The sequence below is a fragment of the Chrysemys picta genome, chromosome 20 (genome assembly GCF_011386835.1).
Source record: "Chrysemys picta bellii isolate R12L10 chromosome 20, ASM1138683v2, whole genome shotgun sequence".
NCBI classification, from domain to species: domain Eukaryota; kingdom Metazoa; phylum Chordata; order Testudines; family Emydidae; genus Chrysemys; species Chrysemys picta.
This window is the reverse complement of record NC_088810.1, coordinates 4,225,437-4,240,306: the sequence shown is the minus strand read 5'-3', so window position 1 is coordinate 4,240,306 and position 14,870 is coordinate 4,225,437. Positions and strand designations below refer to the sequence as shown.

At 53.4% G+C, this 14,870-nt stretch overlaps 1 long non-coding RNA gene across 1 annotated transcript; it reads right to left on the bottom strand.

Moving 5' to 3' along the window:
* Positions 1-753: 753 nt before the first annotated feature.
* On the bottom strand, positions 754-3,472 carry LOC135976780 (uncharacterized). Its single transcript, XR_010594068.1, has 2 exons — positions 3,342-3,472; positions 754-2,373 (listed from the first exon to the last, which is right to left on the bottom strand). It is a non-coding gene; the product is annotated as an uncharacterized LOC135976780 (long non-coding RNA).
* Positions 3,473-14,870: the final 11,398 nt, after the last annotated feature.

The following is a 14,870-nucleotide window of genomic DNA, read 5'->3' as shown; positions in this document are numbered from 1 at the left end:
TGGGATCCCTCTGGAAACACGCGCTCGCTGCTGATTCCCTGGTGACAGTTGCCTCTGCAGGTCTAGCAGTTAGCGATTTAGCAAGCCCGACTGGGCCCTGAGCTCAGTCAGGGTTTCAAAAGCACTAATGCAACACAAATCACACGCACACATAGGGCCTTACAAGTCCTCCATCCTGATTTTCACGCTGTTGCTAAAGGCAATGGCAGTGATGTAATATCCATCGCCGTCCGTAAGGAGTTTCACTTGGCACCACTCAACATTTTGATTCAAAAACTAGAAGGATATGAAATTACCGTGACCCAGATTTAAAACTGGCTAACTGTTAGTGAGAATGAGTTCTGTGAGTCCGTGACAGTTGGGTGCTGCCCAGACACAGCAAAGGACAGGCCTTGCCCCAGCTGGGATCAGGGCTGTCAGGGTTCCCTCCCCACTCTGAACTCTGGGGTACAGATGTGGGGACCCGCATGAAAGACCCCCTAAGCTTATTTCTATGAGCTTGGGTTAAAAACTTCCCCAAGGCACAAATCCTTCCTTGTCTTTGGACGGTGTCACTGCCACCACAAAGGGAGTTAGAGAAAGATTCAGGAAAAGGATGACTTGGAGTTCCTGTTTCCCCCAAATATCCCCCCAAGCTCCTTCACCCCCTTTCCTGGGGAGGCTGGAGAATAATAGACCAACCAAATAGGTAAACAAGGTGAGCACAGACCAGACCCTTGGGTTTTTGGACACTAAAAAACAATCAGGTTCTTAAAAGCAGAACTTTATTATAAAGAAAAGAGGAAAAGAAGCACCTCTGTAAAATCAGGATGGAAGGTAATTTTACATGGTAATAAGATTGAAAACACAGAGGATTCCCTCTAGGCAAAACTGCAAAGTTACAAAAACCCTCTTAGCATGGGGAAAATTCACAAGCTACAACAAAAGATAATCGAACGCATTTCCTTGCTTTACTTACAATTTTTGTAAGCTTTGATGCTTATTTCAGATAGGGTTTTAGGAGAGGTTTTTTTACTTCCCTGGTCCCTTTCTATCCCAAGGGAGCACACACAAAGAGCACAAACAAAACCTTCCCCCATTCCAGATTGGAAAGTATCTTCCTTCCCCAGTGGTCCTTCTGGTCAGGTGCCAACCAGGTTATTTGAGCTTCTTAACCCCTTAGAGGTAAAGGAGGGATTTTATGCTCCCCTTAGCTGTATGTTTATGACAAGGGCCCTTATTGTGCCAGATGCTGCTCAGACACAGCGAGAGACAGGCCCTGCCCCAGCTGGGATCGGGGCTGTGTCATGCCCGGCCCTGCCCAGAAACCAGCTGCAATTGGGGCCTTCCAGGGGAAAGGCAGACGTGAAAATTGATTCTTTACTGGACACAAATCAGTCATACTTGTTATTGGCTCTTCGTTGAAAAAGTAGCAGTGACAAAAAATGATACACGAAAATCTATTTCAAGTAACAGTTTGTAAACAGGGAATTTTACAGTCAGATGTTTTTTGGCTTTGGAGTGAACAAGTTACCTTCAATAGAACATTGTTATTAAGAAGTTATAATCACGTGGCACTGATTGACCTAGACAGAGACCAGGGCCCTGTTGTGCCAGGTGCTGCCCAGACACAGCGAGAGACCATCCCTGCCCCTAAGAGTTTATAATGTAAGTAGCCCAGGGCACCATTATTATCCTGATTTTGGGGGTAAGGAAACTGAGACTAGACAGATGCAGCAACTGGTCCAACCTCACCCTACAGCATTTTTAGTGAAGCAGAGATTAGAACCCAGAGTACCCAGCCATCAGCTTAGACACAAGCCCATCCCTCCACTTCTGCCAGCTGCTACCCCTGAGCTTGAAAATCCTGTCCATCTGTGAAACGAGGGGGTGAGGGCTCAGGCAGGGTAGAAGAGAGACTCTCTGTGGCTGAGGGGTGAGAGGCTCTTTCCCCTGCGGGCAGTGGGGTTTGGGAGGGTGCAGGCTTTGAGACCCGGCTGCAGAGGACTCTGGGATACCTCCCCTCAATGCAGTGCTCCAGCATCTCCAAGGCCTAGTTGACTCCGCCCAGAGTCCAGGCCAGAGCAGGGATTTGCACCTAGGTTTCCCACGTCGCGGGTCCAGCCCTGGGCCAACCCCTTCCCCCTTCCCTCCATGCTGTGATCCCCCCTGCACTGGAAGGGCCGGACATGCCCAGCCTGGGCCCATGGCGCGAGGGGGCTATTTCCGCTGGACCTCAGCATATACCATGGCTGGTGCCTCCAGAGGCTCCCCCCGTTTGTGCTGCGGCTTGGAGAATTCGATGGAGGCGTAGTGCAGCTCCTCCGGGGCCTGTGCTGTGGCAGCCCCGTCCTGGATGCCTTTGGTCCGGTGGGCGGCTGGAGTCTTGTGATGCTGAGTGAGAAACAAGGCAGAGACACCAGGCAGAGACTTGCATCCACCCTGCTGAGCTGATTGCATGGGCTGCCCCAGGCCTCGTTTCCCCCACCCTCCGTGCAAATGCATTTCCTGCATCGGGCGTGCACTAGCAAGAGGCCTGGGATTGGGTGTGTTTCACACTCTGCACGCATGAGCCAATCCCATGCCAGCACCAGCTCAGTTAATGCCTTCACTGCCTCACCTGCACAGGCCATGCATTAGCAAGATGAATGTGGGTGTGTTCATTTCATGCACTATGAATGAAGTATTTCATCCCATGCATCTCATCGCAGAACAGGTTCAGGAAATGTATTTTCTGCATTTCAGGCACGGAGCACTTGGCCAGCACTGGTTAAGTTAATGCATTATCAATATGCAAGAGATTATGTACATTTTATGCACTGTGCATGCATGATTTGATCCCATGCATGTCGTGTTTCCATAGACGATGCTGATGCGTTCATTGCATTTTCTGGAGGGCGCATATATTTGCAACAGACAAAGTGCACCCTGCTGCATGCATTGTCTGATTACGTGTACGTCATACGATAGCAGGCAGCTGCAGAAATGCATTTCTTGCCCAGCTGGTGCATTCGGGAGATGCCCAGGGATTGGCAGCATTGAAGCACCAATCTATTCCGTGCACTTTGTGAATGCACATGAATGCATTCGCTGCATGTCCTCCCCTCTGAGCAAGACCCGAGGGATGAGGTGCATTTTCTGCATGCAGGAGCCAATCCCACGCAGTTCGGGGAGCCCAGGCTGGTGGCAAGGATGTATTTCTTGCACCAGGCATGCGTGGGGGGTCGGGTGCCCTGGTGGAAGCCTGACTTATATTTGTGCATTTGTTAAGGGGGTGGGAAGAACAAGAAGTGGCGGGGGCAGAGAAGGGTGGGGTGGGAAGTCCAGGTGGGCTTGGTCCCCTGCTCCTCCCAGGTACATACCATGGGGATGCTGGTGACGTTACTGTAGATCAGGCTGCCCTCATCAGCCGTGTGCTCCGCCTGGCTCCCGTTAGCTGTCTCCACGGCCTCTGCGCTGGGGGGCGCCGGCTGCCGGCTCCGCCATCTGCAGACAAACGTATCAGGACTGATGAATGAGACTGGGGAGAGGGGCGTAGAATAGCCCCGTGGGGAGGGGCATAGAATAGCGCCATGGGGAGGGAGAATGAAGGCACAACAGGGATAATGGAATGGTATCTCAGAGGGGTGTGGCAGGGGCAGTTGGGGGTCAGGGCAAGAGGCTTCAGACTTACTTGATCACACAGAACCCAAGAAGGAAGAATCCAATGGCGACCCCCAGCCCACAGGCCATCCCGATGAACACCGGCTTGTCAGAATCCTCCGAACCTGGAAAAACACAGAACATGGATGGAACAGAGCCCAGGAATCCTGGCTCCCAGCCCACCACTCCCATCCCAGAGCTGGGGATAGAATCTAGAATTCCTGGATCCCAGCCCGAGCCCCCAACTTCCCACCCTGAGCTGGTTACAGACTCCAGGAGACAAATGTCTCACCTCTGTGCAGGGGACTGAGTTCAAAGTGCAGGGTGACGTAGCTCCCGTGGGGGTTGGAGCCGAGGCAGAAGATAAAAAGCCCCCTGTCCCCACTCCCAGACCAGGTCAGGGCAGAATCATAGAATCATAGAATACCAGGGTCGGAAGGGACCTTAGGAGGTATCTAGTCCAACCCCCTGCTCAAACCAATCCCCAACTAAATCATCCCAGCCAGGGCTTTGTCAAGACTGACCTTAAAAACCTCTAAGGAAGGAGATTCCACCACCTCCCTAGGGAACCCATTCCAGTGCTTCACCACCCTCTTGGTGAAAAAGTTTTTCCTAATATCCAACCTAGACCTCCCCCACTGCAACTTGAGACCATTACTCCTTGTTCTCTCATCTGGTATCACTGAGAAAAGCCTAGATCCATCCTCTTTAGCACCCCCTTTCAGGTAGTTGAAAGTAGCTATCAAATCCCCCCTCATTCTTCTCTTCTGGAGACTAAACAATCCCAGTTCCCTCAGCCTCTCCTCATAACTCATGTGTTCCAGCCCCCTAATCATTTTTGTTGCCCTCCGCTGGACTCTTTCCAATTTTTCCACATCCTTCTTGTAGTGTGGGGCCCAAAACTGGACACAGTACTCCAATTAAGGGTCACCAATGTTGAATAGAGGGGAACAATCACATCCCTCGATCTGCTGGCAATGCCCCTACTTATACAGCCCAAAATGCCGTTAGCCTTCTTGGCAACAAGGGCACACTGTCGACTCATATCTAGCTTCTCCTTCACTTCAACCACTAGGTCTTTTTCTGCAGAACTGCTGCCTATCCACTCAGTCCCTAGTCTGTAGCAGTGCATGGGACTCTTCTGTCCTAAGTGCAGGACTCTGCACTTGTCCTTGTTGAAAATCATCAGATTTCTTTTGGCCCAACCCTCTAATATTTCTAGGTCCTTCTGTATCCTATCCCTACCCTCCAGCGTATCTACCACTCCTCCCAGTTTAGTGTCATCTGAAAACTTGCTGAGGGTGCAGTCCACATGAACCTCCAGATCATTAATGAAGATATTGAACAAAGCCGACCCCAGGACCGACCCTTGGGGCACTCCGCTTGATACCAGCTGCCAACTAGACATGGAGCCATTGATCACAATTCGTTGAGCCCTATGATCTAGCCAGGTTTCTATCCACCTTATAGTCCATTAATCCAGCCCATACTTCTTTAACTTGCTTGCAAGAAAACTGTGGGAGACCATATCAAAAGCTTTATTAAAGTCAAGCATTACCACATCCACTGCTTTCCCCTCATCCACAGAGCCAGTTGTCTCGTCATAGAAGGCAATTAGGTTAGTCAGGCATGACTTGCCCTTGGTGAATCCATGCTGACTGTTCCTGATCACCTTCTTCTCCTCTAAGTGCTTCAGAATTGATTCCTTTAGGACCTGCTCCGTGATTTTTCCATAGACTGAGGTGAAGCTCACTTCTTCCCTTTTTTAAAGATGGGCACTACATTTGCCTTTTCCCAGACATCCGGGACCTCCCCCAATCGCCATGAATTTTCAAAGATAATGGCCAATCGCTTTGCAATCACATCCGCCAACCCCTTTAGCACCCTCGTATGCAGCGCATCCGGCCCCAAGAAATTGTGCTTATCCAGCTTTTCTAAATAGTCCCAAACCACTTCTTTCTCCACAGAGGGCTGGTCACCTCCTCCCCATGCTGTGCTGCCCAGTGCAGCTGTCTGGGAGCTACCCTTGTTCATGAAGACAGAGGCAAAAAAGCATTGAGTACATTAGCTTTTTCCACATCCTCGGTCACTAGGTTGCCTCCCTCATTCAGTAAGGGGCCCACACTTTCCTTGACTTTCTTCTTGTTGCTAACATACCTGAAGAAACCCGTCTTGTTACTCTTAAAATCTCTTGTACCTGCAACTCCAGGTGTGAATTGGTCTTCCTGATTTCACTCCTGCATGCCTGAGCAACATTTTTATACTCCTCCCTGGTCATTTGTCCAATCTTCCACTTCTTGTAAGCTTCTTTTTTGTGTTTAAGATTGGCAAGGATTTCACTGTTAAGCCAAGCTGGTCGCCTGCCATATTTACTATTCTTTCTACACATTGGGATGGTTTGTTACTGCAATGTCAATAAGGATTCTTTAAAATACAGCCAGCTTTCCTGGACTCTTTTCCCCCTCATGTTATTCTCCCAGGGGATCCTGCCCATCAGTTCCCTGAGGGAGTCAAAGTCTGCTTTTCTGGAGTCCAGGGTCCATATTCTGCTGCTCTCCTTTCTTCCTTGTGTCAGGATCGTCAACTTGACCATCTCATGGTCACTGCCTCCCAGGTTTCCATCCACTTTTGCTTCCCCTACTAATTCTTCCTGGTTTGTGAGCAGCAGGTCAAGAAGAGCTCTGCCCCTAGCTGGTTCCTGCAGCACTTGCACCAGGAAATTGTCCCCTACACTTTTCTGACAGTCTCGTTCCCCTGGGCCCACGAGCTGATGTGCAGGGCCCCGTGTGAGCCGTTCCCAGCCAGGGGCTCCCCGTCCACCTGCCACTGGAGCCAGGGTGGGCGGTTGGAGCGCAGGGAGCAGGTGCAGCTGATACTGGGGCCCTGGCGCTGGCAGGACGAGTTCAGCCCGGTCCCCGGCTGGGGGCTGTCAGGGGAGAGCAGGAGACATTGCGACAATAGTCAGAGAGAGAAATCCAGTGGCAGGGAGTCCCATGGGTTAACCCCATTCACACTCGATGAGCAGCTGGAATGTCCCCTGGGTAGAGCTCTCGTTCTGGTCCCAGCACCTGTACAGCCCCCTGTCCTCAGCCATCACGTTGGGCAGTCACAGTCCAGTCACAGCTGATTCCCCCCCATGGGGCGGGTGCCCCCAGCGGCTCGGCCCCCCTCACCCAGCCCAGCTCCACGGGGGGGTTACTGGTGAGGGAGAAGAGGAACTGCAGGGAGTCGCCCTCCCGGGGCATGAGCTGTGAACCGTTGGTCACCAGGGTGCCGGGATCTGGTAACAGGAATAACAGGAAGCCACTCGCACCCTGAACCAACCAGTCCCTGCCCAGGGGCCGGATCAGGGACAGCGACAATAGAGGGGAAAGTCCCCGTGCCCCACTCCCCAACCCTAGCGATACGTTGGAATAGCTGCGGGTCCTTCCTGTTAGCTCTGAAGACGGTGATTTGCAGAGTCCTCACTGGAGCTAAAATACCCACGGCAACATGTTAGATTGGAGAGCGCCCCCACTGGCCCCCTGCCACACTGCCTGCAGCACGGCGTCCCCTAGCACCATACACTGCACGTGCACACGCAGGTCCCAGCTGGCCGATCCGTAGGAATTCTTTGCCCAGCACCGATACTCCCCAGCGTCCCCTCTGATGAGATTGGGCAGCTCCAGGCGCCCGGCCCCTCCCTGGCCCTTGGCCAGTGTGGAGACATATGCAGCTCTGGGGTCAGAGCATAACCTTGGTGACTTTCCATGGCAGCAGGTTTCTGTCGCAGAGTTCGGTCCCTGGCCCATCTCCTCCCCGCTGCCTAGCGCCCTCTTAATGCCACCCCTGGGTCTGGAGACAGAAATAACTGGGTCAGCTTCCCCCACCACCCTCCCTACAGTCCTATGGCATCCCTTGGGCTCTCCCCTCTGGGCACGGCCCAGCCCAGCACAGTCCGGCTGAGCCTGGTGCCTGGCCCTGAGCGAGGGCACAGCGTGACTAGGAGGCTCTCGCTGATTCCCGGAGCTCACAGCGCGGCCTCTCACCGGGGCGTCCGTTCCTCGTCAGGTTCCCGGTGATGCTGGGGTGCCCGGTCGGGTCTGTAACACAAACCAGAAAGGGGGGATCACTGGGGCTGGATAGCACTGGTGACTATACATGCACCCCTCACCCAGCATGGGGACGTAGCCAGCTCTTAGGTGGGTGCACAATCTCGGTACCTTTCCATGGCAGCAGGTCTCTGTCGCACAGATCGGTCCCTAACCCCATCTCCTCCCCACTGCCCAGCGCCCCCTACTGCCGCCCTGCGGGCTGGAGACAGAGGGAACCGGGCCAAACCTCCCACCATCCTCCCTACAGCCCTGAGGCTTCCTTGTGCTCTCCCCTCCGGGTATAGACTAGTCTGGCCATGGGCAACATATGAATTCTCAGCTCAGAGAGGCTAGCCCCTGCCCCCAAACCTTCTTCCAGAGGCCACACCCCCACTGGAGCCCAGAGCCCCTCCCCCCCCCGAGGCCTCTGGACCCCCTGAGCCAGCCCTGGACCACCAGAGCACCCCGGCCCCAGAGCACTGGGCGGGAGGGAGGCGTGGCACTAGCCTCCTGGTGTCCCGGGCCGCAGGCCGGTCCCCTCTAACCCTCGCCCCGGACCCAGCACCGCAATGAGGGAGCAGCATGGGCAGTGAGCAGCAGAGGACCTGGGGGCAGAGCATGGGCGGGGCCACGTAAGGCTGTTTGGGGCAGCTCAGTCTCCCCTGGCCTGTGATATCCACCACCCATGAGCCTGGCCCGGCTGAGCCTGGCGCCTGGCCCTGAGCGCTGGCAGAGCGTGACTTGGAGGTGCTCGCTGATTCGGGGACTCGCAGCGCGGCCTCTCACCGGGGCGTCCATTCCTGGTCAGGTTCCCAGTGGTGTTGGGGGGCCCTGTCGGGTCTGTAACACAAACCAGACAGGGGGCATGAGGGGGACTGGACAGCACCGGGGGGGGGGGTATCGCTAGTGATCACTGAGCCTAGACATGGCCCCTCGCTGTGAGCTCTGCTGGGGGATGTTAAAGTTCCTGAAGTGACACAAGACATATGGGCACGGAAGGGAAGTGACAGACCTGACTGGCCCTGAACGTAGAGGCACCCGACAGAACCCAAAAGCCGTGTAAGGGTTGCGCCGGGGAACCAGAACCGTGGGAAATGGAAACCCCAGGAACCAAAACTGGTTGGTCAAAATTGGACCTAATAGACAGAATCACTAACGAGGGGCCGAGCTGCTTCAGCCTGGGTACTTGAGCGAACGTCACCAGTGCCACTGTCTGCCGGGCACCTGGGCATTCAGCGACCTGCTCCCCAAACGTGTCCTCCCCAGGGAGCGACAGAGTCAGGGGTCTACGTAACCCCATTCCCACCCCCACCCCAGACCCAGCCACCACCAGGGACATTAAACTTGTCCCTCACTGGTCCTTACCCTTCCCCCCTCGGTTCGTCTCTCTGTAGCCCTCTCCTTTCACTCTCTGGCTTAGCTGGTCAGGACTGGATGTTTTGCAGCCCGGCTGCGCCCAGAGGGGTGGCTAAAAGTAACACGTAGAACAGCTGGACGCTGATACTGGCTGGCCAGGCCTGGCAGGGTCCGTCCACGCTGCCCTCAAAGCCCCACGGCGCCGAGCCTCAGAGACTGGGTCCGTTGGGTCGGGCTCAGGGGCTCGGGCTGTGGGTCTTTGATTGCAGCGCGGACATTTCCTCCATGGTCTGTGTAGACATTCGGGGTCGGGCTGGAGCCTGGGCTCAGACACGGGCGGGGGTCTGTGGGTGGGTTCCTTCTAAATCTCAATCCGTCTGAAGGGAACAAGGGCCGTCCTTACACTGAGGCCTGATTTGATCCTTCCCCTCGCAAAGGCGGCCGCTGATTTCCCCTCTGGCCTGGATCTGCAGCACGAGGGTCACAGGCCATTTAATGGGGTTTGCCCTGGGGCAGGGCAGGCCGAGGTCTCTGGGCACCGAGCCCAGAGTATGTTTAGTGCTGGATGGTGACTCGGTTCCATTAATGCTCTGCCCCATATATAGCATCCACCGATCCTGGCAGAAATGGGAGGGGGTGGAGGAGACGCGGTGGGACAGCCTGGTCGAATCTCAGGGGGAACTGGGGTGGCTGTTGTGAGGGGAAATCCCAACAAGGGGAGATTGCAGTGGGCGGGGAGGGTAGATCACAGCACAGGTGGATTTTGGAAGCAGGGCAGGTCAGGGGTAGAGAGGGAAGCCATAACCAATGGGGACAAGAAGGTGTGAAGATCCAAAGGGAGAAGGGCTCAAAGGTGTGGAGGAAGTGGCCTGGAGTAAAATTGGCTGAGGATGCATGGTGCGGGGTGGGTATCCCAGTACAGGGCTGAGTTCGAGGAGGGGCTGGAGAGCAGGGCTGTGGAGCCCAGGGGTGGGGATCCCGGCATAGGGAGTTTGGGGCCGGCATGGATGGGCTGGGTGGGTCACTCACAGCCTACGTGGAGCCGGATGGTTCTGCTGGTGGAAGGTCCCTGTGCTGAGCTGTAGGTGACGGTGCAGACGAGCTCTTTGCCATTGTCTCCCAGGCCAGGCGTGAAGCTGAGCTCGGAGCTGTGGGCCCAGGTGCCGTTTGCCAGCTGGGCTGAGACATTCCGAGCTGTGTCATTGAACGGCCCCGTCCAGGTGATTTGCGGAGGGGACCCGGAGCAGCGCCCAGGGGCCGTGCAGGTCACAGTCACCGGCTCCCCGGGCAGCAACGTCCCTGGCAGTCCCCGCGCCGGCGAGATCTGGATCTCTGGCTCCTCCGTCAACTCTGAGACATGGGGAGAGGGGAGAGAATCACTCGGGGACATGGGGCATTTGCCCTTTAGGGGCGCCGGATCCGATCCGGCCACAGGACGGGGACTGGCTGGCTCAGGGGGGCTGATGAGCGGTGTCATAAATATAGAGGGAAGAGTAACAACTTTCTGTATGTAGTAGCATAAAATCCCTCTTTGGCAGCTGTACTAAATCGCCTTCCCTGTAAGGGATTAATCCGCTCAAATAACCCAGTTGGCACTTTACCAGAAGGACCAATGAGGAAAGAAGATACTTTCAAACCTGTGGGGGTGGGGGGAGGATTTGTTTGTTGCTCTCTCTTTGTTGTTCCCTCTCTGGACGGAGGGAGAGACCAAGCAGGTACAACATCTCCTGCAAATATACCTGTAATAATAGATCTAAAACCACAGAAACTGTAAGGAGGCAGGGAAAGGCGTTAGGTTATCTTTTGTTTTAGCTTGTGAATTTTCCTATGCTACAGATGTAGTTTGATTCCTGTTTTTGTAACTGTGACACTGAGCCCGGGGGGAATCCTCTGTGTTTTAAAAAGAGTCTGGTCTGTGCTCACATTGCTAACCAATTGGTTGGTATATTATTCTCAAGCCTCCCCAGGAAAGGGGGTGAATGGGCTTGGGGGGATATTTTGGGGGGATAGGGATTCCAAGTTCCCCTACCCTGAATTTTTCTATAAATCACTTGGTGGTGACAGCAATACCGTCCAAGGACAAGGGAAGGAATTTGTGCCTTGGGGAAGTTTTTAACCTAAACTGGTAGAATATAAACTTAAGGGCTCTTTCCTGCGGGTCCCCACATCTGTACCCCAGAGATCAGAGTGGGGGGGAACCCTCACAAGCGGTGACTGCGGCTGCTCTTACCTGTCACAGAGATCTTGAGCGCAGGGGCAGTGCCATCGGAATTGGAGCGGTAAGTGTGTTCAAACATGCCTTTCTCGATGTTAAGGAAGTATCTCCCCGTATCCGTCCGTCGGGCATCACTGATTTCCAGGGAGCAGTCGCCGTGCACTGGATCCCCCGTCAGCCGGAACCGGCCCTCGGTCTCCTGCGACACATTCACGATGGGGACACTGCTGGCCACAGGAGGATCCTGGCCCACAGTAGCAGGCTCCTTGTACCATTGTATGTATAGCTGGGCTGAGGGATTGTCGGTGTCAGACGAGGCTGGGTACGTGAAGTTGCAGGGAACAAGAACGCAGAGACCCTCCTGCACGGACAGCGACTGCGGCACCACCAGGGTAAATCCAGGTGGCTGGGACAGGGACCCTGCAGGGGACGGGGAGGGATGGAAGTGGGACCCATAGAGAGCAGAGACCAACCCTGAGCTGCACCCCCCAGCTCTGCCGGTTCCCCTCACTCCCAACCTGCAGCCCCTTGCGAGCCCAGCCCCGAGCTCAACCCCCCCTCGAGGTCTATCAGTGCCCCTCCCTCCCGACCAACAGCCCCATGCGAGCCCAGCCCTGAGTCCTTGACCAATTCTCACCCCACTTAGTTTCCATTCCTCCCTCCATCGAGCCCCCTGCCCGCTCCCTGTCACTCAGCGCCCCCTAGCACCACACTGGGGCACTGGGCTCCCCTCCCCCTCTGGCCAGTCTCCCTTTCACATTCTGGGACAGACCTGGCACTGCTTAATGCAGTTTCTGCCCTTCCCCTGCACTGGGGCTGCAGGTGCTGCTTACTTACCCCTCCAGAGCAGGGTGAGGATCAGGACCCTCAGCGTGGCAGGACCCCCTGCTCTCCAGAGGGGGCCCTGAGGCGGGAGCTCCCTTTCCCCGGCGTCGTGCTGTGGCAGCAGGGCTCTGCCCATGGCTGGGGCGTCCGGCTGGGACAGACCTAGAGACAGACGGGGGGTGAGAAGTGTGAGAGTAGAAGCTGTTTGGGGATGCAGATCTCCCTGGGGGACCATCAGTACTGCTGGGCTCTGCAGGGGGCTGATCTGGGGCTTCTGACAGTGCAGTGACCCCCCCCCACCCCGAAATCACCAGACAGTCCTGTGAGATCGTGGGCTAAAAAAATCCTTAAATTGGTGAAAAAAAATGAGATTTTCTCTAAGAATCATGAGATCGGCCAGAAAATCCTGATCTGGTGACAGAAGATGGTGGGAAGGCAGCGCTGCTCAGTGTCTGCTTTGCTTCAGTCTTCCCACAAAAAAACAACATGTGAGCGGGCGACCAGTAAAGTTACCACGGAGAACAAAGGGGACGGGCTGCAGATTGGGATAAGTGAAGAACACGTCAGAGATGTTCCAACAAATTTGAAGGAATTCAGATCAGTGGGTTGGGAAGCTGTTCAACCCAGGGTGCTAAAGGAATTAGTCAAATAAATCTTGGAGCCACTGGCAATTGTATTTGCAAACTCCTGAATGCCAGGAGAGGTCTCAGAAGATGGGAGAAGGACTAACAGAGTGGCCATCTTTAAAAAGGGAAAAAGGAGGAGCTGCAGAACTATAGCCCAGTCAGCCTGACCTCGACAGATGGAAAGCTACTAGAGCAATGTATAAAACCTCCAGTTTTGTAAAGGGAAATCATGGCTCACCAAACTACTAGAATTTTTGGAGGTAGTCAACAGCATGTAACAAGGGTGACCTAGTCCATTTACTTAGATTTTCAGAAAGCCTTTGACAAGTTTCCTCCCAAAAGGCTTTTAAGCAAGGTAAGGTGTCATGGGATAAGTAGGCAGGTCCTCTCCTGGATCAGTAATTGGTTAAAAGGGTAGTAATAAATGGCTAATTTTCAGAGTGGAGAAAGGTAAATAGTGGTGCCCACCAGCGTTCTGTATGTGGACCAGTGCTGTTCAACATGATCATAAATGATCTAGAAAAAGGGGTAAACAGTGAGGTGGAAAAATTTGCAGATGATACAAAACTACTCAAGATAGTTAAGTTCAAAGCTGACTGCGATGAGCTACAAAAGGATCTTACAAAACTGGGTGACTGGGTAACAAAATGGCAGATGAAATTCAATGTTAATAAATGCAAAGTTATGCACATTGGGGAACATAATCCCAACTACACATATAAAGTGATGGGGTACGAATTAGCTGATACTGCTCAAGGAAGAGATCTGAGAGTCACTCTGGATAGTTCTCTGAAAACACCCATTCAATGTGCAGCGGCCATCAAAAATCATTAAGAAAGGGATAGATAATAAGACAGAAAATATCATATTGCCTCTATATAAATCCATGGTACATCCACATCTTGAATACTGCATGCAGTTCTGGTGGCCCTATTCCAAACTGGAATTGGAAAAGGCTCAGAAAAGCGCAACAAAAATGATTATGGGTGTGGAAGAGCTTTCCTAAAAGGAGAGATTGATAAAACTGGGACTGTTCAGCTTGGAAAAGAGACGACTAAGGGGGGCTATGATAGAGGTCTATAAAATGGGCGACAGGTGATGGATCACTTGTTGATTACCTGTTCGTTCATTCCCTCTGGGGCACCTGGCACTGGCCACTGTCGGAAGACAGGATACTGAGCTAGATTGTCCTTTGGTCTGACCCAATACGGCCATTTTTATGGAGAAATGTGGGCTTGGTGGAACTACTATTAAATGGACAGAACTGGTTAAACAACCACAAACAAGAAGTAACTGTTAATGGAATGACGTGGGATTGGAGGGACGTCTCAAGTGGGTTCCACAGGGATCTGTTCTGGGTCCCGTGTTGTTTAACATCTTTATCAATGACCTGGATGTAGGACTAGGGAGCAGACTGATCAAATCTGCAGATGACACAAAGCTAGTGGGGGTTGCCAACACTTTGGAAGATGGAGCTAAAATTCAGAGGAATATTGATAATTGGAGAATTGGTTTGTAGAGGACACACTGAAATTCATGAAGGGCAAATGGAAGGTGCTCCATTTAGGGAAGAAAATCCAAATGCACAAATACAGGATGGGGAAGAACTGGCCTGGCAGCAGCACTGCTGAAAAGGAGCTGGGAGTTGTGGTAGATCACAGCCATGACATGAGTCAGCAATGCGATGCTGTTGCAAAAAAGCAATTGCAATTTTAGGTTGCATGAACAGAGGCAGAGCATGCAAGTTACGGGAGGTGACAGTACCACTCTGTGCCTCAGCTGAAGACTGTGTCCAGTTTTGGCCATCAATGTATAGAAAGGTCCAGAGGCGAGGGATAAAGATGATGAAAGGGGTGGTATGGAAGGCCTAGGGGAACAGCCGGAAGGAACTTGGCATGGTTAGGAAAGGAGATTGGCGGGTTGGGAGGCTACATTATCGAGGTTTGTAAATATTGGAAAGGCTGCCATCAAGAAGATTGTTCTCTCTCACCCCACAGGGCAGGATGAGGGACAACAGGTTCAAACTACAGTAGAGTCAATTGAGATTAAATCTCATAGAAAACTCCCCAGCTGTGTGAGCAGTCGGACAATGGACCAGACACCCACGGAGGTCATGAAAGCTCCTTCCCTGGAGGGTTTCGAGAGGAGGCTGGA